This window comes from Dipodomys spectabilis, unplaced genomic scaffold (genome assembly GCF_019054845.1).
Source record: "Dipodomys spectabilis isolate Male_0828 unplaced genomic scaffold, ASM1905484v1 ptg000017l, whole genome shotgun sequence".
Taxonomy (NCBI): Eukaryota; Metazoa; Chordata; class Mammalia; order Rodentia; family Heteromyidae; genus Dipodomys; species Dipodomys spectabilis.
In genome coordinates this window covers 19,617,986-19,642,978 of record NW_024870694.1, presented here as the reverse complement: position 1 = coordinate 19,642,978, position 24,993 = coordinate 19,617,986, and the positions used below count along the sequence as shown (strand labels likewise).

The window sequence follows — 24,993 nt, the reverse complement described above, 5'->3', positions numbered from 1 at the left end:
AAGAAAGTCCATGAGACTCTTATTTCCACTTAACCACCAAAAAGCTGGAAGTGGAGCTATGACTCAACTAGTAGAATGCTAGCCTTGAGCAAAATAGCTCAGGGAGATGTGTCCAGGCCCTGACTTCAAGCCCCAGGACAAGAGGAGGGGAAAGAAATAGTTAACTTAGTTTACTTTTAGTTACAATAGTTGCTTTTAGTTACACAAGTTAAAACAGAATAAAGCATGTACAATTCAGTTCAACCCCTTAGAGTAAACACCTCCCCTGTGCAGGCATTAGTTGAGCACACATCATAGTGAGTAAATCATTCTTTGCTTCCTGGAAGAATACACAGACTCTCAGACAAAAGATTGCTGTCACCAAAGATTGCTGTCCAGTAAGGTGGTGACCAAAGAGGTAAACGCAGATCTGGAACAGGAGCAGTTCAGAAGGCTCTGGCAAAGTCTCTACAGAGGACAAGGAATTTTAGCTGAGTGTTTTCAAGGGGTCTACACCCAGGTGCCAGTTTTCCACTGTCCCCAAACATTTTACAAAACAAATGCCACTTACCAGCTGTCCCATTGGTGCATTTCTGGATCTTGTCCCCAGACATAATAGAGGTGATCAGGAACTACTAGCTAATTTGACTTCTAGGCTTAAAACAGCCTCTGTAGTTTATCTACCTTTGTAATTTTTTTTTTTTGGGGGGGGGGGTCAGTCGTGGGGCCTGAACTCTGGGCCTGGGCGCTGTCCCTCAGCTCTTCAGCTAAAGGATAGCGATCTACCACTTGAGCCACAGCGCCACTTCTGGCTTTTTTTTTCTACTTATGTGGTGCTGAGGAATCGAACCCAGGGCCTCATGCATGCAAGGCAAGCACTCTACCACTGAGCCACCTTCCCAGCCCCTACTTTTGTACTTTTTTTTCTCCTAACAATCCAGTGCTTCTCATTTGGGGGTACTTGCTGAATACTTGGGAGTAAATGTGAAAAGTTATGTGTTCCACGGGTGCATACAGATCTAAGAAACAACTCCATTACAGCCTTAACACACCCCAGTCATTTAAGAAGTGCTTTTGACTAACCAGAATGGTAATATATTATTAAGCTGGTGTTGGGATGGCAAGAATAAGAAGCAGCATATTTTCTATGACTGCGCGTGTGCGTGCGTGCGTGCGTGCGTGCGTGCGCGTGTGTGTGTGTGTGTGTGTGTGTGTGTGTGTGTACCTGGAAACAGTACCTACCAGGAGACTTTCAGAGTGTAGCTCATTCGTCAATGCAGAGACAGAGAGCTGGCCTCTGCACCTTACTCTGAGCACTGCCTCCCTGGATCTATTTCTCACAAATGAAGTTGGCCAGACTCAATCTCAGATGTTATCAACAATGCTTCTTTTACAACTAAAAGGAACTTAAATTGTACCTTTAAGACGCAAGTATAAGCTAGGCACCGGGAGCTCACACCTGTAATCCTAGCTACTCCTAACTACCCTTATCTCCAATTAAACACCAGAAAACCAGAAATGGCACTATGGCTCAAGTGGTAGAGCGCTAGCCTTGAGCTGAAGAGCTCAGAAACAGTAAGTGCCTAAGCCTCCAGTTAAAGCCCCACAACAGACCAAAAAAAAAAAAAAAGATACAAGTATAGAGCCAAGTGCTAGTGGTTCACGCCTGTAATCCTAGCTACTCAGAAGGCTGAGATCTGAGGATCATGGTTCAAAGCCAGCCTGGGCAGAAAAGTCCCCATAAGACTGGTCTCTCCAATTAACCACTCAAACACTGAAGTAGCACTGTGCCTCAAGTAGTAAAGCACTAGTCTTGAGCACAAAGAATCTCAGGGAGAGTGCCCAGGCCCTTAGTTCAAGCCTCACAACTGGGGAAAAAAGCCAGCGCCAGTGGCTTACGCCTATAATCCTAGCTACTCAGGAGGCTGAGATCTGAGGATCACCGTTCAAAGCAGTCTGGTCAGGAAACCGGAAGTGGTATTGTGGCTCAAGTGGCAGAGTACTAGCCTGGAGCTTACAAGCTGAGGGATGGCACCCAAGCCCAGAGTTCAAGCCCCACAATCGGTGGGGGGGAGGAAAGGGAGGGGAAAGCAAGTATAGAATCACATGTTAAATAACCCCAAATTTGAAATTAAAGTACCACTGGCTATTACATTCTTCTTTGTGAATACTTCCCAAGTAAATGTACTCAAAAAAGAAAAAGAAAAAAAAAAAAAAGAAAAATAGCAATGTATTTCACTTTACTTAACTGTGAATATTGGGATCAAAGTTGTTCTCATTTTCTGTCAATTCAATCATAATGCATTGACATGATTTAAATTGAACTCTTTCTTTTGAATTTTTAGCCACTTTCTAAAATGTGAAAATACTATTCTCATGCCTGTAATTCCAGCTACTTTTGAGGTAGAAATCAGGAAGATTTACAGTTTGTAACCATCCTAAGCAAAAAGTTAGGGAGAACCCCTCAACTAACAATTTTAGTGTGTTCCTTCACATATGTAATACCAGCTACAGGAGAGAAATAAGTAGAAGAACTAAAGCCTGAGGCCAGCCCTGGGCAAAACTACAAGACTCTTAACTAAAAAGTAAAGCACAAAAAAAGACCAGTACATAGCCCAAGTGGTAGAGTGCCTACATAGCAAGCACAAGGTCCTGGGTTCAAACCAGTACTATATGCATGGATAACATATATATCTACACATATACATATATACACACATACACAAAAAGTTGTATACACACAGTGTCATCCTAACTTTTCCTATAATAGAACAGTTTCCATATATTAACAAAAACCTAAAATGAATCAATATTGTAATTCACTGAATGGTAAATGTTAAGTTTACTTGTAATAAGACAGAACTGGAATGTAGTCCACCTTGTCTTTAAACGGAAGGGAGAGGTGTTTACTCACTGAAGAAATCAGTACAAGGAGAGAAGTTTATGCTACTCCATAGAACAAGCTATTTAAACACAATTCAGAGGTATTCATATACAACTTACATGAGGAATATAGATCATTTTCTCTATTCATTGAGACCTGGCAGGACATTTTTGCAAAATTTTGTCAATTTCCTCAGGTTACAATACTGAATTGAAAGCAATATAAAAACATTTGCATGCATGTGCCAGTACTAAGGCCTGAACTCAAGAGCCTGGTAGCTGACCCTTACAGCTTTTTCTCTCAAGGCTAGCTGTCTACCACTTGCACCAAGCTCTACTTCATGCTTTTTGCCTGAAGTCTTACCAACTTTCCTGCCCATGATGGCTTCAAACTAAGATCCTCAAGTCTCAGCTTCCTGAGTAGCTAGTTACAGAAGGAAGCCAACAATACTAGGCTGCCACCTGAAACTTTTTTTTTGTCATGAGGCTTGAACTGTGGGCTTAGCTACTGGTCCCTCAGCTAGGATTACAGGTGTGAGCCACCAGCACCCGGCTCACATGAAACTTTTAAATGTACCCAAACATCACAGTAATTAGGATCTGCTCTTCCTCTTACAACAACTAATTCCAAACAAAAAAAAGCCTCAGTGTATTTAACTCTCATTATAACCTCACATCAAGAATGAAACACCCACCACCATCAATCTCTGAGAAATTAATACTGCTTGTGTTCTCAGCAGTCGGGCTCTACGCAGTCAATGCTGAAGCATGCCTGATCATTTGCACTCTGCTTTGTGTGGCTCCTGGGATCTTGGGCACACACTGTCAATGTCTCAATCGCAAACATCAGTTGCACTAGCTCAGAAGCATTTCTGAAAGTCTAGGCAACATAGAGCATGACAGCCTTTCCAAACACCTAAGGACATTCAGGAGTCTGACACCCATAAGAGCTCTGTGGAAAACCCGTTATGGGGTTTTCCTGCCCTGTCAGGAAGCCTGGGAAACAGGGTCTGGCTAGCTACCAAGTAAGAAATGTTCTCTTCTACCCAAAATGCTGTTTTTCTTGATTTGAAAAATAAATAAACAGGAGTATCTCAAGGAAGAAAAACTGAGACTATCTGAAACTTGACCAGGTATTTAGAAAATGGCTCAACCCCCCAGATAGGTCTGACTTCCTCAGCTCCCTTTCTCCTAGGCTGGGATTATACCAAGAAGAAAAGTTGGGAGGGGAGGAGAGGGGAGCAGAGGGGAGGAGGGGAGGGGAGGGGAGGGGAGGAGAGGAGAGGGGAGGGGAGGGGAGGGGAGGAGAGGAGATGGGAGGGGAGGGGAGGAGAGGAGAGGGGAGGGGGGGAGGGGAGGGGAGGGGAGGGGAGGGGAGGGGAGGAGAGGGGAGGGGGAAAGAAATGGGAAGGAGAGGAAGGGAGAGATAGAAGGGAAAGGAGGGGATGGAAGGGAGGGGAGGAGAGAGGGGAGGAAGAAGGGAGAGAGGAAGGAAGGGAGAGAGGGAAGAAAGAAAGGGTGGAAGGAAGGGAGGGAGGGATGGAGAGAGGGAGGGCAGAGCAATTTTGGGGGTGCATATCTACAAGCAGTCAAAATATTAAAAAACAAAAATAATTTTAAAAGGGTATAGAGGCATATGTTACATTTGGTTCTTGGAGCTCACTGAATTCCCTTGCTCCTGATTCTCCCTTAACCTCTTAGCTGGGGAAGATTATAAAAATCTGAAGTAAATCATAAAGTCAGTATCTCTGCTTGGAACTTGAGAAGCCTTTCTCAACTTAAGAAAAAAAGTATTAAAATATAATTGAATTTTCAGGTACCAGTGGCTCAAACGTGTAATCCTAACTACTTAGGAGGCAGAAATCTAAGGATTGCAGTTCAAAGCCAGTCCAGGCAGGAAAGTCCAATTAACCACCAGAAAAAGCCAGATGTAGAGCTGCGGCTCAAGTAGTAGAGTGCTAGCCTTGAACACAAAATTCAAATTTTAAAAAAAGATGCATCAAGATTTAAAACTATAAGGATGAGGAAGACAAATCATACAAAAAGAGTAAGAGAGGGATTATTCAGAATGTACTCTAGTTAACCAGGATATATCAACTGGACAGAAAACTTTGAATCGCGATCCTCAGATCTCAGTCCCTGGAGTAGCTAGGATTATAGCCATGAGCCACCAGTGCCCAGTTGCACTGGTTACTTTTGTAATAAGGTCTACTATCTTCCTGAGTGTTCCCTTGAGCAGTGATCCATCTATCTTAGGCTTCCCATTGTAGCTGAAATGTTAGATGTGAGCACCATGCCCAGATTCTTCAACTGAGATGGAGTCTCAGTGGACTTCTCTGCCTAGGATGGCCTGGAACTACAATCCTGATCTCAGCCCTCCATAACTGCACATAGTCACTGCAGGAAAGAGTGTCTCACAGGTATGCCTACTTGGCTCAAAATGTGACCCTCCCAGTCTCAGAATCCCAAATATCGAGGATTACCTGTGTCTTGATTTTTTTTATTTTTATTTATTTTTTGGTCGTGGGGCCTAAACTCTGGGCCTGGGTGCTGTCCCTCAGCTCTTCAGCTCAAGGCTAGCCCTCTACCACTTGAGCCACAGCGCCACTTTCGGCTTTTTCGACATATATGGTGATGAGGAATTGAACCCAGGGCCTCATACATGCAAGACAAGCACTCTACCACTGAGCCACCTTCCCAGCCCCTCAACTTTTTTTTTAAGCAATAAAAAAGTCATCTCTCCTTCCTAAAGAGCAGAGACAACCCAAAGAGAGTCTAACATTCTCCAAGCCTCCATCTCTACATGTTCAAAAAGAAACAACTAAAATAATTTTCCACTTCACATAATTCATGTTATCTAGATCTTAAGAAAAAAAAAAAAGGTTAAAAGAGCTATGGGAATATGCATAATGCAAATAAATCAGGCACTGAATTTCAATGAAAATTTTAAAACATCACTATTATCCACACATGGGAGGAGGAGGAGGTCAGAAGACTGTGAGTTCAAAACCAGCTTAGGGTAAACAGTGAGATCCTCTCGCAAGAAAATAAAACCAAAAAATGACATAACATAAAAAGACTATTAAGATACTAAGCCAGGCGCTGGTGGCTCCCAACTGTAATACTTGCTACTCTGGAAGCTGAGATCTGAGGATCATGGTTCAAAGCCAGCCTGGGCAGGAAAGTCTGTGAGACTCTTTTTTTTTTTTTTCTGTGAGATTCTTATCTCCAATAAACCACTCAAAAACCGGAACTGGCGCTATAGCTCAAGTGGTAAAGCGCTCACCTTGAGCTAGACAGCACCTAGGCCCAGAGTTCAAGCCCCACGACCAACCAAAAAAAAAAAAAAGACTATTAAGCTACTATATTTGGGACTGAGAAGGTGGCTCAGTGGTAGAGTGCTTGCCTTGCATGCATGAGGCCCTGGGTTCAATTCCTCAGCACCACATAAGCAAAAAGAAAAAAGCCGGAAGTGGCGCTGTGGCTCAAGTGGTAGAGCGCTAGCCTTGAGCTGAAGAGCTGAGGGACAGTGCTCAGGCCCAGAGTTCAGGCCCCACGACCAGACCAAAAAAAAAAAAAAAAAAAAGATACTATATTTGACATACATCAAGTAATAGGACATGCTTACAGATAAAGTTGAAAGGTTTGCATGAATTTGAAAAAAAAACTCACACAGAACAGATTATTCCATCAGTATGGATTTGCTTGACATGAAATACAATAAGAAACACTATTAAATCTCTTATGAAGTTCAAGTACCACTAGAAATGTTTGTGCTGTTTTCCTAATGTAGTTTTTAAAAAGGTAAGTGCCAAAGATCTAAGAGCCTGATGCTTTGGGGTTTTAGTAGAGGAGAGAACTAGTACTGTCTGACATCAAAGTGACCACTACATTCTGCTGGAGAAAGACTTACTCATATTTGGGATACTAAATGGCATATTTCTTAGAAAACCAATGATTTTAAAGAGGAGTAAATATATTTTCCTCATGTAGACCATGGCTAACCACAGTATGGCATAATTCTGGAGAAATCAGACCTCACCCAGTTACAAAAATAGCAAGAAGGATTCTTGCTACTGGCAGAAGAGTGACAAGCATCTTTATTGATACTGAAAAAGTAGTGTTTGAAAACTTTCAGTTAGGCACTTAAAAGTCAGCAGAGAAATAATGAAACTGTGTTGTTTTTTAAACTGTGTTTTTATAAAAGGTGAAATAACTGAAATCATTCTACCAGAGGAAGAATAGAAAGAAAAAAGCAAAAGGCTGAGAACAGAAAGTAACCATGTATCCCTTTCTCAGGTACTCTTGATTTTCTAGTTTATAAAAGTAGGAAAACCTTCCTTGCTTACAGACATTGTGAAAACTCAGTAAGAGTTATAAAAGAATACAATAATCTGTAGATATTATAGTTGTTTCATATGGAATTCTGGCTCTAGACAACATTATGAATACTATTACTTTAAGTATCTCTTTATTTGTTGACTTCTGATTGGCTGAAACACTGATATAGTTCCCCCAAGAATGGTCTTCTCAACTAATCCTTCCCAAAGAGAAGACTGTTTCATGTCTAACAAACTGAAGACATGTAACCCAGTGACTGAGTCATAAGAGGCAATGTGGTATTCTCTCTTGCTTTCCTGGATGTCTCACTTTGGGGAAAGCATGATATCATGCTGTGAGCATACCTGAGAAGCTTACATTGTAAGGAGCTTAGGCCTACCTCAACAACAGGAATGAGCCTAGAGAGGGATCTTCCGGCCACAATTGACTATGATGTCCTGAAACACCTAGCTAAACTGATACCATATTTGACTCTCAGACACTGTGATTTAATAAATGCCTGTTGTTTTGAATCACTAACTAATGGGTTAGTCTGTATACAACAGAACACAACACAGGTCACTTGACAACATCATACTTAGCATCCCTAATTCAAACATGGACGTTTGAAGATAAGAAATTTTGAGCAGCAACATGAAACCACAAGTAGAAATTTTTACACCATGAAACTTTATTTCATGTATGAGATTAATGAAAATATTGTATAAAACTTCCTTCTGGTTATGTATATGACACCTAAAGGAATTCTGTGTTCCATTTTGGGTCCTAATCCCAAGATACCTCACTGTGTATAGGCAACAACATGCCAAAATTGTAAAAAACATTTCAGATAAGGTATATTCAATCCATACATTCATTCATACCTTGACTCTTGTATCCACTCACTCTATTATGAATGTACGATCTTCAAATAGGTTTTCCTTCTATAATTCCCAGATTTTAGTACAATTAAAATCCTTATGTAATAATCATATAGAATTTTGTAAATCTAAGAATCTAAGAATTAACGTATCACTGATTTATTTTGTAGACTAAATTTTTTTTTCTTTTTTGATGCCAGGCTTAACCTCAGGACTTGGGTGCTGTACCTGAGCTTTTTTGCTCAAGGCCAGTGCTCTACCACTTGAGCCATAGCTACACTTCTGAATTTTGGTGGATAATTGGAGATAACATTCTCATGGACTTTCCTGCATCACAGTTCTCGGATCTCAGCCTCCTGAGTAGCTAGGATTATGAGCACGAGCCACCGGCATCGGGCACTTTAGGCTGATTTTAAAGACCTATTCTGTTTCTACCAAATCGAATCCTCTGCTTTCCAAGGCTTATTTTGTAGCTCTATCCCATGACTCTTCAGCCCATCTTAAGGTTTAAATAGACTTCATACTTAAAATGCCCATAGAGATTTTATTCCACAGGCCAAAGATCCAGTCAAAAATTAGGAAAAACTATTCATAAAAGAACAAAATCTTGGGCTGGGAAGTTGGCTCAGTGGTAGAGCGCTTGCCTTACATGCCTGAGGCCCTGGGTCCGATTCCTCAGCACCACATAAGCAAAAAGAAAAAAGCCGAGTGTATTCATTACCTCACTCATGTAACTGTAACCCTCTGTATAGTATCTTTACAATAAAAAAAAAAGAAAGAAAAGAAAAAAGCCGGAAGTGGCGCTGTGGCTCAAGTGGTAGAGCGCTAGCTAGCCTTGTGCTAAAGAGCTGAGGGACAGTGCTCAGGCCCAGAGTTCAGACCCCACAACCAGACCCTCCCCCCCAAAAAAGAACAAAATCTTTCAGCTGCTATTTTTCTCCTTAAAGTTTGAAAAGAAAGAAGAAAGAAAAGTCCAAGAAGGGAAGAAAAATAGGTAAATTAAAATGATAAGTTATGATGGCTTCAGAAATTCTTTAATGAACACCTCTTTCAGGGTACTGAAAAAGTAGCTATGGAAATAAAAAAGAAAACCCAGCTCTCAAGGAACTTCAAGTTTTTAAAGTTCAAAAGACAAGCCAAAAAAAAAAAAAAAAATGGAGATAATTTTTGTGGTATCCTTTGAACCTATCACAAACAAGGCCAAACTTCCAGTCTTCCACACTACCATCTATCACTTCCCATGGGTGTTTCACTAACTTAAGTTCTCCAAGACTTTGTCTTACCATTATGAAGTGACTATCAATAAGGTATTTTGTTATGCATTAACACACACACACACACAAAAAGATACATTTTAAATGTAATTTTTAACTGTAGAGCCATCTTTAATTTAGGGTTGGTTGGTTTGTTTTGTGCTAGATCTGGGGCTTCAACTCAGGACCTGGGCTCTGCTCCTGGCTTTACTGCTCAAGGCTAGTGCTCTACCATTTGAGTTACAGCTCCACTTCTAGCTTTTTGGTAGTTAATTAGAGATAAGAGAGTCACAGACTTTCCTGCCCTGGCTGGCTTTGAATGAAGATCCTCAGATTTCAGACTCCTAAGTAGCTAGGATTACAGGCGTGAGTTACTGCCACTAGTCCCTCCACCCCCCTTCCTTAGGCAACTGGCAATTTTCTTTAACTTGGCTTTAATGAGTATTTACTGGAAAAGTAGAATCCATATGGCCTCCAGTGTCCTCTACTTAGAAGCAAGAAAGTGCAACAGTAACCAAAACATTTTTCAAATATTTTTCAAAGCATCATTTTTCACCAATGAATTTTCCTACTGGTACCTTCTGCTTTTAAAACCATTTACCCTATACTAGACATTTTCAGAATAACTCAAGTTCTTCTTTTAAAACGTGTTTGCCAGACATATGAGAATCATACTTTCTTAGGAAATGGCTTAAAACATTCTCTATACTTGGTTTGGTGTTAATTAGAAGGGGAACAATTTAGATTAAATTGGAAATATGTTCCTCCAATTATTTAAAAAAATTGTTCTCATAAACCTGTATTATGAAATACTATATACATAAACAGAAGACTGTCATACATTGAGTATATGTGCTGTCTGTATTTACAAAAGGATGTTAGAGCTGGGCACCAGTGACTCATGCTTATAATCCTAGCTACTCAGGAGGCTGATATCTGAGGATTTGTAAGCCAGGGCAGACAAATTCCCAAGACGCTCATCTCCAATTAATCAGCAATAGGCCAGAACTGGAGATGTGGTTCAAGTGGCAGAGCACCAGCCTTGAACAAGGAGAGGGGGAAAGAACAGGCAAAAGCACAGGCCTTAAGTTCAAGCCCCAGTACCAGCACATACACATACACATACACATACACATGAACATACACATGCACATACACATGCACATACACATACACATACACATACACACACACAAAGGTGGTTAAAATCATTACATAAAGGTAATAATGTAGCTAGGCATTGGTAATCCAGCTAGGAGTATTGCCTGTAATCCTAGCTATTCAAGAGGCTGAGATATGAAGATCATTGTTTAAAGCAAGCCTGAACAGAAGAGTCCATGAGACTCTCATCTCCAATTAACTACCAAAATGCCAGAAGTATGGCTCTTGGACTGGGAATGTGGCTTAGTGGTAGAGCGCTTGCCTCGCATGCATGAAGCCCTGGGTTTAATTCCTCAGCACCACCTACATAGAAAAAGCCAGAAGTGGCACTGAGGCTCAAGTGGTAGAGTGCTAGCCTTGAGCAAAAGAAGCTCAGGGACAGTGTCCAGGCCCTGAGTCAAGCCTCAGAACTGGCAAAAAAAAAAAAAAAAAGGTACAGTTCTTGACGGGAAAAAAAAAATGAGGCACCCTGGCCCAGAGTTCCAATTTGCCAGTACTGGTACAAAAAATAAAAAAGATAAAAATGTAGGGTACTTTATAATTCTACAATTCTAGATGGAAGATAGTTGGTTCAATGAAGATCTAATTTTATTTTGATCTTCCAAACAACTATCATCAGTAGACAAGAGATGTATGAGTTCATCCAGTTTATTGAGACTTTTCCCTGCCTCACTCACAAATGTACACGTGAGAGATGTTAAAAACAGTGTCTTTAACAGTGGGCAGTGTCTCCATCATTTTGTAGCTAATACAGATTTTATGTGGCAGAGAATGTGAACTGACAACCCCTGAGGTCAGACTTTATTACTCTTAGGTTTGTCTCTTTGGATCCTCACAGTGGCTAAAAAATTCCTAAGATGTTGATACCATTTGAAAGTTTGGAGATCTAACATAAAAGCTCTAACTTCTGGTTTCTCTTGAAAAATTAGATTTGGGAACATTGATCCTACATTCTCTATGGGTAGTAGTTGGCTATGCTGAGTAGCAGATGCCTCCCATGGACTTCCCAGAAACCTTCTAGCCATCATGTCTTCATTTCACCCACATGCACTGGCCCATGCAGACAATGCTGTGATCCTTTAAACCACCTTGCTGCAAAAGTTGTGTGAGTGATTAGAAGTCATTGATCTTAGTCTGTGAGAAAGGTGGAAGCAGAGCTCTGGTAGGCTCACTCCACAGCTGAGCATCGCCCATGGACTCAGAAGCCAAATTTCAAGGTCTTTTGGGGCTCCCCAAAAGTTCTTGGCCATTAGGTAAGGAATCTGGATGATAGTAATATATACCTTTTTTTTTTCTGTCCGGTAGCTAGAATTCAGGGCCTAGTGCTGTCCCTGAGCCTCTCTTTGTGCTCAAGGCTACTACTCTACCACTTAAGCCACAGCTCCACTTCTGTCTTTTTCTGAGTAGTTTATTGGAGACGAGTCTCTTGGACTTTCCTGCCCACACTGGCTTCAAACAACTATCCTCAGATGTCAGCCTGTTGAGTAACTAGGGTACAAGTATGAGCCACCAGCACCTGGCATGATAGTAATATTATTACTTTAGGGGCTGGGAAGGTGGCTCAGTGGTAGAGTGCTTGCCTTGCATGCATGAGGCCCTGGGTTCAATTCCTCAGCACCACATAAGCAAAAAGAAAAAAACCGGAAGTGGCGCTGTGGCTCAAGTGGTAGAGCGCTAGCCTTGAGCTGAAGAGCTGAGGGACAGTGCCCAGGCCCAGAGTTCAGGTCCCATGACCAGATAAGAAAAAAGAAAAAAAAAATATTATTACTTTAAGTCTCTTGGGCTTTCCTGCCCATACTGGCTTTGAACAGTGATACTTGGGATCTCAGCCTCCTAAGTAGCTAGAATTATAGTCACTGGTGCCTAGCATGGATATTATTAAATCTAACCAGTTTAAAATGTTTTAAAGATCATCCTAATCCCCCAGGAGTTATAAGATATAAAAGAGGGCTGCTCTTCTTAAAAAGGCCTACAAGATAGGAAGGCTAACCAGCATGGATCTCCTAAAACAGAAATTTGTCCCTTACATTAGTGAGCCAGCTCTATGTCACTGGGTTCTATGTTCATTTGTTTCTAAAGTGAAAGTTACAGATGATAGGCCACTGCACAGGAAGTAGATGCAAAAGTAACAGAAGCAGGGCTACACTTGTCTCAAGAGGGAAGCACAGATCTATTATTGCAGGGCCTAATCAAGGAATGAACTCACCCAGAATCACAGTGTAGGACAGACATTCACAAACTTTTTTTTAAAGTAGCATACTTTTCTAAACCAAGTTCTAAACTGAACTCCAATATATAAACCAGCAGTGAATGCAGCTGTTTTCAAGTTCTACGGTGGGTGTGAAAGAGCAAGATTCCCCAGCACATCAGCCACTCCTTCCCATTATTCAGCATCTCTTCAGAAGGCGATGTTGTTTTAAAAGCAAGCCATGGGGAAAAAAAAAAAGTTGTAACTTTGGCTTAGATTTTTTTTTTTTTAAGGTTGTGGGGCTTGCACTCAGGGCCTGAGCACTGTCCCCTGAGCTTTTTCATTCAAAGCTAGTGTTCTACCACTTTGAGCCACAGCACCACTTCTAGGTTTTTTGGGTCATTGGAGATAAGAGTCTCAAGGACCTTTCTACAGGGCTGGCTTCCAACCATGAACCCCAGATCTCAGCCACCTGAGTAGCTAAGATTACAGGAGTGAGCCACCAGTGATGGACTAGGCCTAGAAAATTTTAAGGTATTTACACCTTGATCACCATCATTAACATGTATACTAAAGCCACAAATCAATCTTTTTTCTGTACTAGTCCTGGAACTCGAACAGGTTTAGGAGCTGTCCTCATAATTTCTTCTTCTTTTCTTCTTCTTTTTTTAGTTCAGAGACCTGGACTCGAATTCCAACACTGGCTCTTTCCCTCCTTGGCTAGTACCCTACCAATTGAGCCACGCTTCTAACCCCGCTATGCCTCTGTGCTCCAGGATAGCACTCTACCACTTGAGCCACAACTCAACTTCCAGCTTTTTTTTTTTTTTTTAAGTGGTAATTGGATGTCAGAGTCTCACAGATTTTCCTGCCTGAGCTGGCTTGAAATTGCAATCCTCAGATCTAAATCTCCTGAGTAGCTTAGATTATAGGCAAGAACCACCAGCTCCTAACTCACATATCAATTTTAGTATCTAAATTATTACTGTGAAGTCATTATTGAAATAGACACATTAAAAAATTGAAACAAAAAAATCAGTCAGGCACCAGTAGCTCACTCACACTTGTAATCTTATATGCTCAGGAGGCTGAGATCTGAGGATAAAGGTTCAAAGCCAGCCTCAGCAGGAAAGTGCTTTTTATCTTTTTATTTTCAGTTAACCACCAAAAAGCCCAAAGTGGAGCTCTGGGTCAAGTGGGAGAGCACTAATCTTGAGCATAAAAGCTAAGGGACAACACCGAGGGCTTGAGTTCTCAAGTTCCAGTGCTGGTACCAAAAAGAAAAGAAACAACAAACTAAATATGCAAAAAATGTAAGAATAACAGTTAACTTTTAAAAATATTAAGCAAGTAGTATGCTGGTTCTTCATTCCTTAAAAGGGAGAATAAACCCTATATTTTGAAATATCTGAGCTTAAAAATTGGTTTCTAAAGATGATTTCATCATCTTTGGTAGTGGCACAATACAGGGAGCTTTAAAAGGCTTAGTTTACAAACTCAGTGTCCCTGACTTTCAGACATCGCTATCAGTTAGAAGAGAAAAGAGGCCAGCTGGATCCAGGAGAGAGGTCAGATGACTTACACATCCACAGAATTGTTTTCTATCTCTCAATGTTTTGTTTTGTTTTAAGATGTGTGTGTGTTTTTTTTTAACAAAGGAAAATACAACTGCACTTTGGAGAAAAAGAATAACCTAAACTTTCAACACCAGTGGAAATTTCTTCCCAAATTTTTCAACTACTCACAAAGGTCTATAATGTGTGACCCCACACCCACTGAAGCTCCTGTGTCTGCTATGCATTCCAAGGAAGCGTGTGCCACACAACCCATACATTCCAACACACTGAGCAAGCACACACACGCCTCCTGGGCTGCCCCAGACCTCAGCTAACAAGGGGGCACCAGGGCTGAAGTCAGGCCTACAGGCAAGGTTAAACACTCCAACTTTCCCAGCATCTCAATGAAGTACACAGGGAAGAAGTAGCCAGTTCACAGTCTTGGGGGATGGTGGGAGGTAAAACCTTTTGTGGGGCAGACCATAATTTTTAAATGACAAAGGACAGAACAAGTTGCTGGGGTCCTGAGTCAGACTTTCAGTCTTCCCCAGCCTATCAGTGAAGACCAGTCCTTTCCACGTGCTCTGGAAGTACAAAGAACCCCGTGAGCTGCACCCAAGGCTTCAGAGATGAAGTCTCTGATGCCTCCGTGGCGGCTCCCATCTCCCTGACATCCTCCTCTCTCCTTTCCTCCTTGCTTTCTTACTAATTGAAGAGGGTAAACTGTACTTTTTCTGTATAAATCTTCTTTCATCACCTCTACATCTGACTTTCAAAGAAACACAACACACTTTACTACAAAATATGTGCATAGAAGATGAAGCAAGGCATTCATTTTTCCAAATTATGCAGTGTTAAAATCAGAAAGATAAAGTTTAAGTCTTTATATTAGACAAAAGAGTTCTTTTCAAAATATCCTCTACTTTGTAAACCAACAGGTTCTGCCCACAGAACCAACACTCAGCGTTTTTACTTCATTTTTCAAAGAAAAAGTATAAACACAAGACAGACTATTCAAAAATGTACCTTCTGGGATTTAAATCTCTATTAAGTCATCAACTGAGAAGTCATTTTTAACCTCACAATAAATTTCATATTATATTCTGCTCAAGCACTACCTCTTCGTATATATCTCATTTCATTGGTAAATAAAGTCCCTTGTTACAAAAAAAAAAAAGTGATGAATGCAAAGATGCTTCAAGTGTTGTGCTTAAAAAAATAATCCTGTGCTTCATTTGTAAGGTTTAATTTTTTCTAATGTTTAAGATGATCTGGTTTATAAACTTTAATTTCCTCTCCAAATTACTGACATTTAAAGAAGAAGAGGGGGGGAAAAAACGGGAAGCATAGCAAACTTTGTGTAACATTGCAGGTGCTAACCAAAAAAAGCCTTAGGTGTTTTTCAGAATTAAAAAAAAAAAGATTTTTTTGCATTAAAGGTATGAAATACAGACCTTCCTCTCATGTTAGACATGTGGATCCTTTTTGTCCTTTTAACCACTATCATTTTTAAACACCATTTTCCTTTTATATAATTACAAATAACTCTATTACAGAACTGCTTAAAAGAGTTCCTTCAAATTACGATCAGCATTACAATTATTTTCAATTACATTGAAAGGACACTATCTGAATTCCACTTCCTCATCTTTCTCAACATATCCTACTGTATTCATAGGAATTTTCTGTTATTCTGAGTTAGAAGTAAAACACAAAATTTCTCTACAATCTAGGTACAAACTATCACAATTTTCTACTTTACTGCTAAGGTGCTGTTACTGGATTCAAAGTAGATAGACAATAAAGATAATGTCATCACAGCTTAGTTTTGGTCCAATGGAAGGAAGAGTTGTTTTGGAGTTTCAAGCTTTACAGCTCTATCTGCAAAAGGAATTAAAAATAAAGATCTCTCCAGGCTGTTGGGCGAATGAAATTAAAGGCCTAGTCCAGTACCTAGCACATAGCAACTACTCACTAAGTATTTAGTTTCATTCTTCCTCTTCTCCATATTCTGAGTCAGAATTTCATGGGAAAAAAAAAAAGTCATACCCACTCTGGACTGAACTAACTCAAAGAGATATAGTAGGAGTTAGAAATAACCTTTTTTTCTTGGTAATCCCTCCTGCCTTCTCACCACCATCCACATGATAGCCCACCAAAATCAAAGGAAAAGGAGGATAAATTAGGTGGCAATGATAGGTACTTCAAATGCACATGGCTAGTGATTTAGTATATGTTATTGACTGCTTCTATCACAAGTGAAGAACCCTTAGGTCTGTGGTTCTCTCCCTTATCTTCATACCATCTCCACAGCAGAGGGAAAAGATGTTATTCTCTACAGAAAATGAAGCAGAGAAATAAAGCAGAGATGCAACCTCTGAGGCAGAACTGGGGAAAGACCAGGCAGCTCCTTCCAAGGAAACAATTAAACCCAATCACAGAGCTGACCTCATTGTAGTGGGCTGAGAGCAGAGAGGTAAGGCAGCCTCCAGCTGGTTTATCATTCACCACATGGCTCACAGTCTTGACCAGGGCTATGCCTACTCTGTCTCAGGTGTTGAGAGAAATGCTAGTCCTAGCAATGCTCTTTCGTAGCACAAAGAATACAATCATTGGAGGGAAAAAAGCAGTGTGAAGAAGACAAAAAAATACTTCCTTGGTTATAGTCCCCACTTCTGTTTATGGTAAGCATGAAGACAGCAGAGAGTAATGCTGTTTTTGTTTTTAATATATACTTACATAAAACAAAACAGAGATCATTCACAGTGAGTTAAGAATAAGATTATTGCAAAAAGTCCATTTAGAAACCCATTTCAGGGCTGGAAAGTTGGCTCAGTGGTAGAGTGCTTGCCTGGCATGCATGAGGCCCTGGGTTTGATTCCTCAGCACCACATAAGCAGAAAAAAGCCCGAAGTGGCATTGTGGCTCAAGTGGTGCTAGCTTTGAGCTGAAGAGTTGAGGGACAGCGCCCAGGCCCAGAGTGCAAGCCCCATGACCGACAAAAAAAAAAAAAAAAAAGCCCATTTCACATATTCCATCACTCTTTTTTTGTTGTTGTTTTGTTTTGCTTTTTTCCATACTGGGGTTTGAACTCAGGGCCTTGTTCTTTCTAAATAATTCTTTTTTTTTTTTTTTTTTGGGTCCGGTCATGGGGCCTGAACTCTGGGCCTGGGCGCTGTCCCTCAGCTCTTCAGCTCAAGGCTAGCACTCTACCACTTGAGCCACAGCGCCACTTCCGGCTTTTTTCTTTTTGCTTATGTGGTGCTGAGGAATCGAACCCAGGGCCTCAGGCATGCAAGGCAAGCGCTCTACCACTGAGCCACCTTCCCAGCCACCTAAATAATTCTTTACCACTTGAGCTAATCCTCCAGCCAGTCCGTCACTCTTGACCAACATTCAAGGCTTACAGCCCATTTAGTGGATTTTTTTTTAATTAAAAAATTAAGTGGGGAAAAAAAAGGAGGAGGCAACAATGCTTGATAAGAAATGAACTCACTATCTTGTCCATGTAATTGTAACCCTCTGTATGGTATTATCACAATAATAAAAAATAATAAAATAAAATAAAAAAATTAAATGTAAGTGAAGTACAGTGGAGTGACAATCAGAAGACCTGGGCTCTGGGCTTGAGGTATAGCTGAACAGTAGAGCTCTTATCTAGAAGACCTAGGTTCTAGCTCTATGATTTTAACTTGCATTAGGCAAACTGCTCTCAATTGCTCTCAAGCTAAATTTCCTCATATGAGAAAACAATAATACCAATTTTCCTAACTTTTCTACAAAATTATTGTTTGAAATAAATAATACATGGAAGCAACTGGAAGAGCCTTACTAGGATGATTATAAGACACAGGAACATAAAAATACATTTTTCTACAATACTGCTAGTATTGTTTACATAATAACACATGGAATCACAAAACAGCCTTTTTGAACATATAAAACAAAATCATTTTTAAAACTTAAGCTTCCCTCAAGGTAAATTCATGCTTTAGGACATAAAATTTACATGGACAACAATAAAAACTGCATATAACATTCTAAATTACAACAGATCCATATAATTTCTTTTCTGATAACTAGTTGCAACATTATGATACACGTGACTATAGACTATCTAAAATATGTATCTCAACGCTTAATTTTTATTTATTGGGTTGATTTAAAACCTACTTTAATAGATTGTAAAAATTAATTACGTGTTCACATTTTAAGAAATGAAGAGAGAAATAATTAGAAAACCTAGAAATAAACAAAATAGATCTCAAGAATGCATGCTTAGCCAGGACTGGTGTTGTGTATCTGCAATCCCAGCACTCAGGAGGCTGAGGCAAGAGGATAGTCACAAGTGTGAGACCAGCCTGGGCTAAGAAACAAAACCTGAGATTAAAAAAAAGAAAGATAGTGAGGGGGGTTGGGGGGAAAGGAAGGGGGGGGGGAGAAAAGAAAAAAACTAGAGAAAAAGAAGGCAAACCTATTATTCAGTAGCTTTTGGACTTGATCACCTCCCATTAATGCAAACGTGTCCATTTTCACTGGTCTACTTATTCAGTCTGAATATGCTATCAAACTCTGAACCAAGGCCAGGCACAGGTGGCTCACATCTGTAATCCTAGCTACTCAGGAGGCTGAGATCTGAGAATCACAGCTCAAAGCCAGCCTGGGCAGGAAAGTCCATGAGACTCTTATCTCCAATAAACCACCAGAAAACTGGAAGTGGAGTTGTAGCTCAACTGGTAGAGTACTATCCTTGAGCTGAAGAGCTGAGGGACAGCGCCCAGGCCCAGAGTTCAAGCCCCACAACCGACAAAAAAAAACAACAACAAAAACTCTGAACCAAAAACAGACAGTTACAATATACTGCCCTTCCTTCCTTGCACCCAAAGCGATAGAATGTAAAATTTTATGAAAAAGAAAATAATTTCTCTTCACTATTTTATGGTGAGACCAGACTAAAATCTATAATCAAAACAGGAAAAGTAAAACCTTAAAAATAATGCTGTGAGCACTCTGCAATTTTGCTGCCCAAAATAGAACCCATACAGTCCATGCCACCAAATGAAAATTATAAGCTTGTAAGCATCAAGTCAAGTTATAAAGTAAGATTTTAAATGTTTTAATGGTAATAAATGGGAGCAAAATCTTATCTCTCATTTATAAGTACTTGTTTACTTATTTTGTTTAGTGGCATTATTATGAATGAGTCCTCAAACTAATTTGAACTGGAGGTTGAATGTAGAAAGGATAAAACTTGACTAATCAATTATTTGGGCATGTTAAACATAACCTCCCATCTCTCAAATAGAGAATTTAGACATAGCTTTTGAGATACGCTTCTGACTAAAAGTTTTAGACAGTAATTTACATGTGCTAAGCACATGCCTGTAATCCTAACTATTTAGGAGGAGGAGATGGAAGGATCACAGTTCAAAGCAAGCCCAAGCAGGAAAGTCTATGAGACTTTCATCTCCAACTCACCACCAAAAAAGCCAGAAGAAGACCTGTGTTTCAACTAGTAGAGCACTACCTTTAAGCACAAAAGATCACAGGGACCAGCATACACACAAAAATAATAATAAGTTCTTTTTAGCCAAGCCTACTAGTCTCTAACATCAAAAAGAAAAAGAAAAAAACACTAGAGGTATTTCTATATTGTTTAAACATAACTTTAAATGTATTTTTTGAAATTTATAATACAACTTTTTAATAGCTTCCAAATAAATATCAAAGCTATGTTGCTTCTAATAAGATTGAGTCAGAGTATTTGTGTTATACAAAATAACTGACTTTCAAAGTATATCATTTCTAAATAAAAATGCATAAAACTAAAATTTCAGAAAATTTTAAAAAATGGTTTGTAAAATGTGCATGGTGAGTGAGAAGCTAAGGCAGAAGAATAAAGAGTTTGAGGACAGCCTGGGCAACAGAGAAAGACCTTGTTGAAAAAGAAAAAAAGAAGCAAAGAGAAGACAAGAGGAGAGAGAAAAGAGGGGAGGGGAGGAGAGAGGAGGGGAGGGGAGGGGAAGGGAGGGGAGGGGAGGGGAGGAGATCCTAAATCTTTCACAAAATCACTCTTGGGAAAGAATACCAAGGTAATTAGGAAAGAAAATAGATTTTACATTGGATAGTTCTTGCAATGCCATGTACAGCAAAACAAATAAGCAAAAACAAAAACACTACATATGCCCATGCTTTAACTTTCATAATAAGATCAACAATCTACAAGAGCATCACTCAGCCAGGCGCTGGTGGCTCACGCCTGTAATCCTAGCTACTCAGGAGGCTGAGACCTGAGGATCACGGTTCAAAGCCAGCCAAGGCAGGAAAGTCCATGAGACTCTTATCTCCAATAAACCACTAGAAAACCAGAAGTAGTACTGTGGCTCAAGCGGTAGAGCGCTCGCCTTGAGCTGAAGAGCGCAGGGACAGCGCCCAAGCCCAGAGTTCAAGCCCTACGACTGACAAAAAAAAAAAAAAAAAAAAGGGCATCACTCTGGGAAAATACCATGACATCTAATTCCTTTGCAGGCTTCAATGCTTCAATTGCCTAGCAGTTTTCATTACCCTGGTCTGGACTGAAATTCAGAGAAACTGTTGCTCAATTAAAGATCTCCTTCTGTTCTCTCTTGGTACTATCTGTCTGAACTACTGTCCCTCACAAAATACATGCTTGTACACTCCCCACTGAATCAGAGATGACACACTTAGCTCAATAATATCCCCTAACAACTCTGACAAATTGCTCATCTACTTTTCAGGGTTTCATTACCAAATTTGCAAGAGTGATTCAACGGCAGACAGCAAATATTTTAAAAGTTTAAAAGTGTCAAAAATGTATAAATAATTCTTAGAGAAATGTGTATTTCACAGATCTTGTAACTTTCAATAAATGTGTCCAGGTTACCATCCTTTTTTATGCCCAATTAAATACCAATATTATTCCCTAACTCACTAAACACAAACTTGTTTATGCAAAGTAATGCTAAAATGCAAATTCTGACATGTCATTAGCTCTCAATCTTCTAATCTCACTTAAAAAAATTTAAGTTAAAAGTATTTCTTAAAATATACAGCATTGTACTTTAGAATATTATGTATGAAAGGCTTATTTTAAATATTACTGATCTTGCCTCATCTATTAAAAGCTAATGTTGCTTTAACATAAAACTCTTAGACCATCTCTTACTGGTCATATTAACTATAACCACAAGGAAAGATAATTATCAATTATGATTATTGTTGAAAAGTACAATTTAGGAAATATACTATATATCAAGAACTATCTTCTAGAATTGAAATTTAGGTGCTTGGCAATTATATCCCTCCTTAAATTGTCCATTTACAATTTAAAATTGATATCCATTAGGTGAACTGAAAAATCAAGCAAATAACATCTATTTTGATCTGTAGATCTTATTACTTTTTAATGTTTAACTAAACAAGGCTAAAAGTGATTAGTCTTTTGAAAACAAAGCTAGAATTTTAAACCTTCATCATTACCTAAACTACCAAGTTTTTTTTCTTTTTCTTTTCCATTTAATCGTAATACTTAATACTTAGAAGTGACAAAAGTGTGTACTCTCTAGAATATGAAAAATTAACCTTTTTAAAAATAGAAAACATTCAACCTTAAAGCAAAATAAAAAGTAACCTTAATGATGAGTATTTATATTTCCTCTTTAATAAATGTACTATACTAATATATATTATATTCACTCATTACAGCTATAAAATTAAATCTAGGAATTAAGTCTTATTTCAACAAATTCTTGAGATAGGAGACTACCATATGACTTTAACATAATAAAGTCTTTTCTGTTTCTAAAACATTAAAACTTGATTCAGCAAAAGCCTTTGTTGTAGGGAGGGCTTGAGGTTGGGTGGGTTTTTTTTTTCTTTTTTCTTTTTGGTATTTAATTCATCTATACACAATGTAGTACATACAAGCAAAATACAATTGAGATACTGTTTTCTTTAACATTCCTATAGGAGATGAAATTCATTTGCATTAGAGACAGCACAATTACTGATTTTTAACTCATGAAAGACAAATTCATAGCTTTTCCATACACTATCTCCTAGTATTCACACCATGGAAACATACCCTACATTGCTTAGTTACTTCCTACAAGTGGGCAGAAATTGCATTTTTCAAAGTTTTGTTTTTCACAGAATCACTCAACTTTACTTTCAAAAGCACATTCAAGTTGGCATGTCTTAGTTCAAAAACAACTGATGCAATATGTGTGTGCACATGTATATGTGTGTATACATGGCTTTTTAAACTTCAACACACAAAATGAATTTCTATCAAGGAAGCTGTGACAACTTTTATCAGTATTTTTAAAGTTATCAAATTGTTCTTTTATTAATAAATCTTTGGTCCATCTGTATTACCAAGATATATAAATAAAGGGGAAAAAACAAAGATTTTTATTCAGTAGACTGAATACAATTTAGAAAGAGAAATTGATGCTTTGTGCATGGTTTACATTACAATGATTTGCATTTAAGAATGAAGTACATGTGGTAAAAAGAATTTTCTGAGTAACTGAGAAAACAGTGGTAGCTTGTCTATCTGCTGGGAAATAAGAAATTATATGTAACAAAAGACCCTATTGGTAAACAAATAGTATGCCAATAATTTCATAAATTAAGATTAAAACTACCTCCCTTCAAACTATCATTGGCTTTAAAATTCTATTTGAGGTATTAATGCTGTTTCTTGAAAAATCAAAGAAACAAGTATAATATTAAGAAAATTAGCACTCAATTGTTGAATCATTTTTAAGTAAGCAGGCAATAAGGATGAATTGTGTTCTTCGCATTTGCACTTCAACTAACACAAAAACCACATATAGAACTGACTTAATGCTTACAAATTTACTTATAACTTGTTAATTTGCATAGAAATGCACCAAGAGAACAATAAAATATATATAAAAGCTTTGGCTTGAAGTGTCACAGTGGCCTGGTTTTTGAAAGCCACCAGCCTAGTACTTCAGCCTCATCCCAGGAATCTGAACCAGTTCACAAATCACTCATAGCTACCTCTCCCCTAGCCCGCAGTACAACTAGCAAACTTCTGCATTTCAAACTAATAAAGGAAAAAAAGATTAAAACCATCCAATCAGAAATGACGCAACCCCCATACAGTAGCAGCTTATGCATACACTTGGTATGTTAGCCATCTTCAAATGCAGTGAATCATACACAGTGCATTTTCAGCTGCTTCCTGGGTATTTCATATCACCAACATGTTCAAAGAAATCATGTGCTAAGAGCACTGGGTAAGTCCTAGATCGTTCTTTCTTTAATCTATACTAAGAACTTGGGACATGACTCTAATTCTGAACCCATATGAGCAGAACAAAATTCTTTCATTGACATGCCAGACAACAATTAATGTCTGCATTTTGAAAAAAAAAAAAAAAAAAAGCTAAAAAAAATAGTGTTTGCTGAGTTCTAGTTGAGGTTAATGACTTTAAACTAGTTTTTCACTTATGTTGAAAATAATGTACAATGCATCATAAAATAATGGGATATAAACTATCCAAAGTTAAAAGTCTAGTGATTTTTACTAATTGTAACCATCGAAGAATTCACAACAGCTAGAAAGTCAATAGAAGTTGATTTAGAAATACAATGCACTAAATACATGGGATAGTTCTTTCAAACATTATTCAATATGTTCATCAAACTTTCACATACTGTGGGATAAGTAACTTAACCTTAAATAAGTATTCAGTGTAGCAAAAAACTGCCACTTGGACTTCTCAAGTAAGAAATAATACTAGGAAAGCATACAAATTTAGGACACTTTTTGAAAACTAATAAAGGAAAATAAAAAAATTTGGAATACTTACTAAAACCCAGTTAGTTACATATTGTATCTTTTACAACATAAGGAAGAACTAGCTTCATGGGACACAGGAAACTGCAAATCCTAACTCCCATCTTTTTTTTTCAAATAAGAGATACTAATTTTCTGATAGGGCACAGACTCATTTACAAACAAAAGATGTTGTTATTTAAGATGTATGTAGAAATGTGGAACTTTTTTTTTTAAGTCTCCCCAACACATCCCAGCATTTATCAAAAGTACCTTGTTTTAAAATATATTCAATCCTGAAAAACCAAGGAAGTGGCTACCCATAGACCATCAAGGTAGTAACTTCATTTTGGCTCCTCACCATCAGCTGTTTAATGAGTAATAATGAAGAAATGTATGTGAATGAGACATAAACTAAGCTGGGACACAAGGAAGAAAAAGTTCAGAATGAGTAATAAAGGGCCCAAATTTAAAGTCCACATTAAACTTTAAACAAAGATGCTCGACCTCCCTCTTTCCTTAGATAACTCTCAATGTTAGCAAATCACTGTGGAGAAATCCCATCCCCACAAAACTTGTTACTCCCTCATTAAGCTAGTACACTTAAATTTGGCTATAGATCTCCCCTTGTTGCCTATTGTGCCACCAAGGTTTTCTTAAAAGCAACAACAATAACAAACTGCTCAGAAACAATTCTGTTTGTCTCAGTGATTGTTCATCCACAAAAACGATTTAAGAATGCCTCAGAAATATATGGAGCCCTTAATTGATTTTATCATTCCACATTAAAATATCAAAAAAAAATTAATCGCGAAGTTTGGTTAAGCAATTCAGCTGACACAGTAAATATTTACACTTAACATCTCACAGGAAGTCTTGACAAGCATTTGTTGCCATTGTGCTGGGGTAGTGATGGGAGTGGGAAGCAGAGGGGGTGGGG

At 38.7% G+C, this 24,993-nt stretch overlaps 1 protein-coding gene across 1 annotated transcript in view; it reads right to left on the bottom strand.

Moving 5' to 3' along the window:
- Positions 1 to 24,993, bottom strand: part of Igf2bp2 (insulin like growth factor 2 mRNA binding protein 2) — a 157,254-nt gene that overhangs the window by 130,063 nt on the left and 2,198 nt on the right. The gene's annotated exons all lie outside the window — the stretch shown is intronic.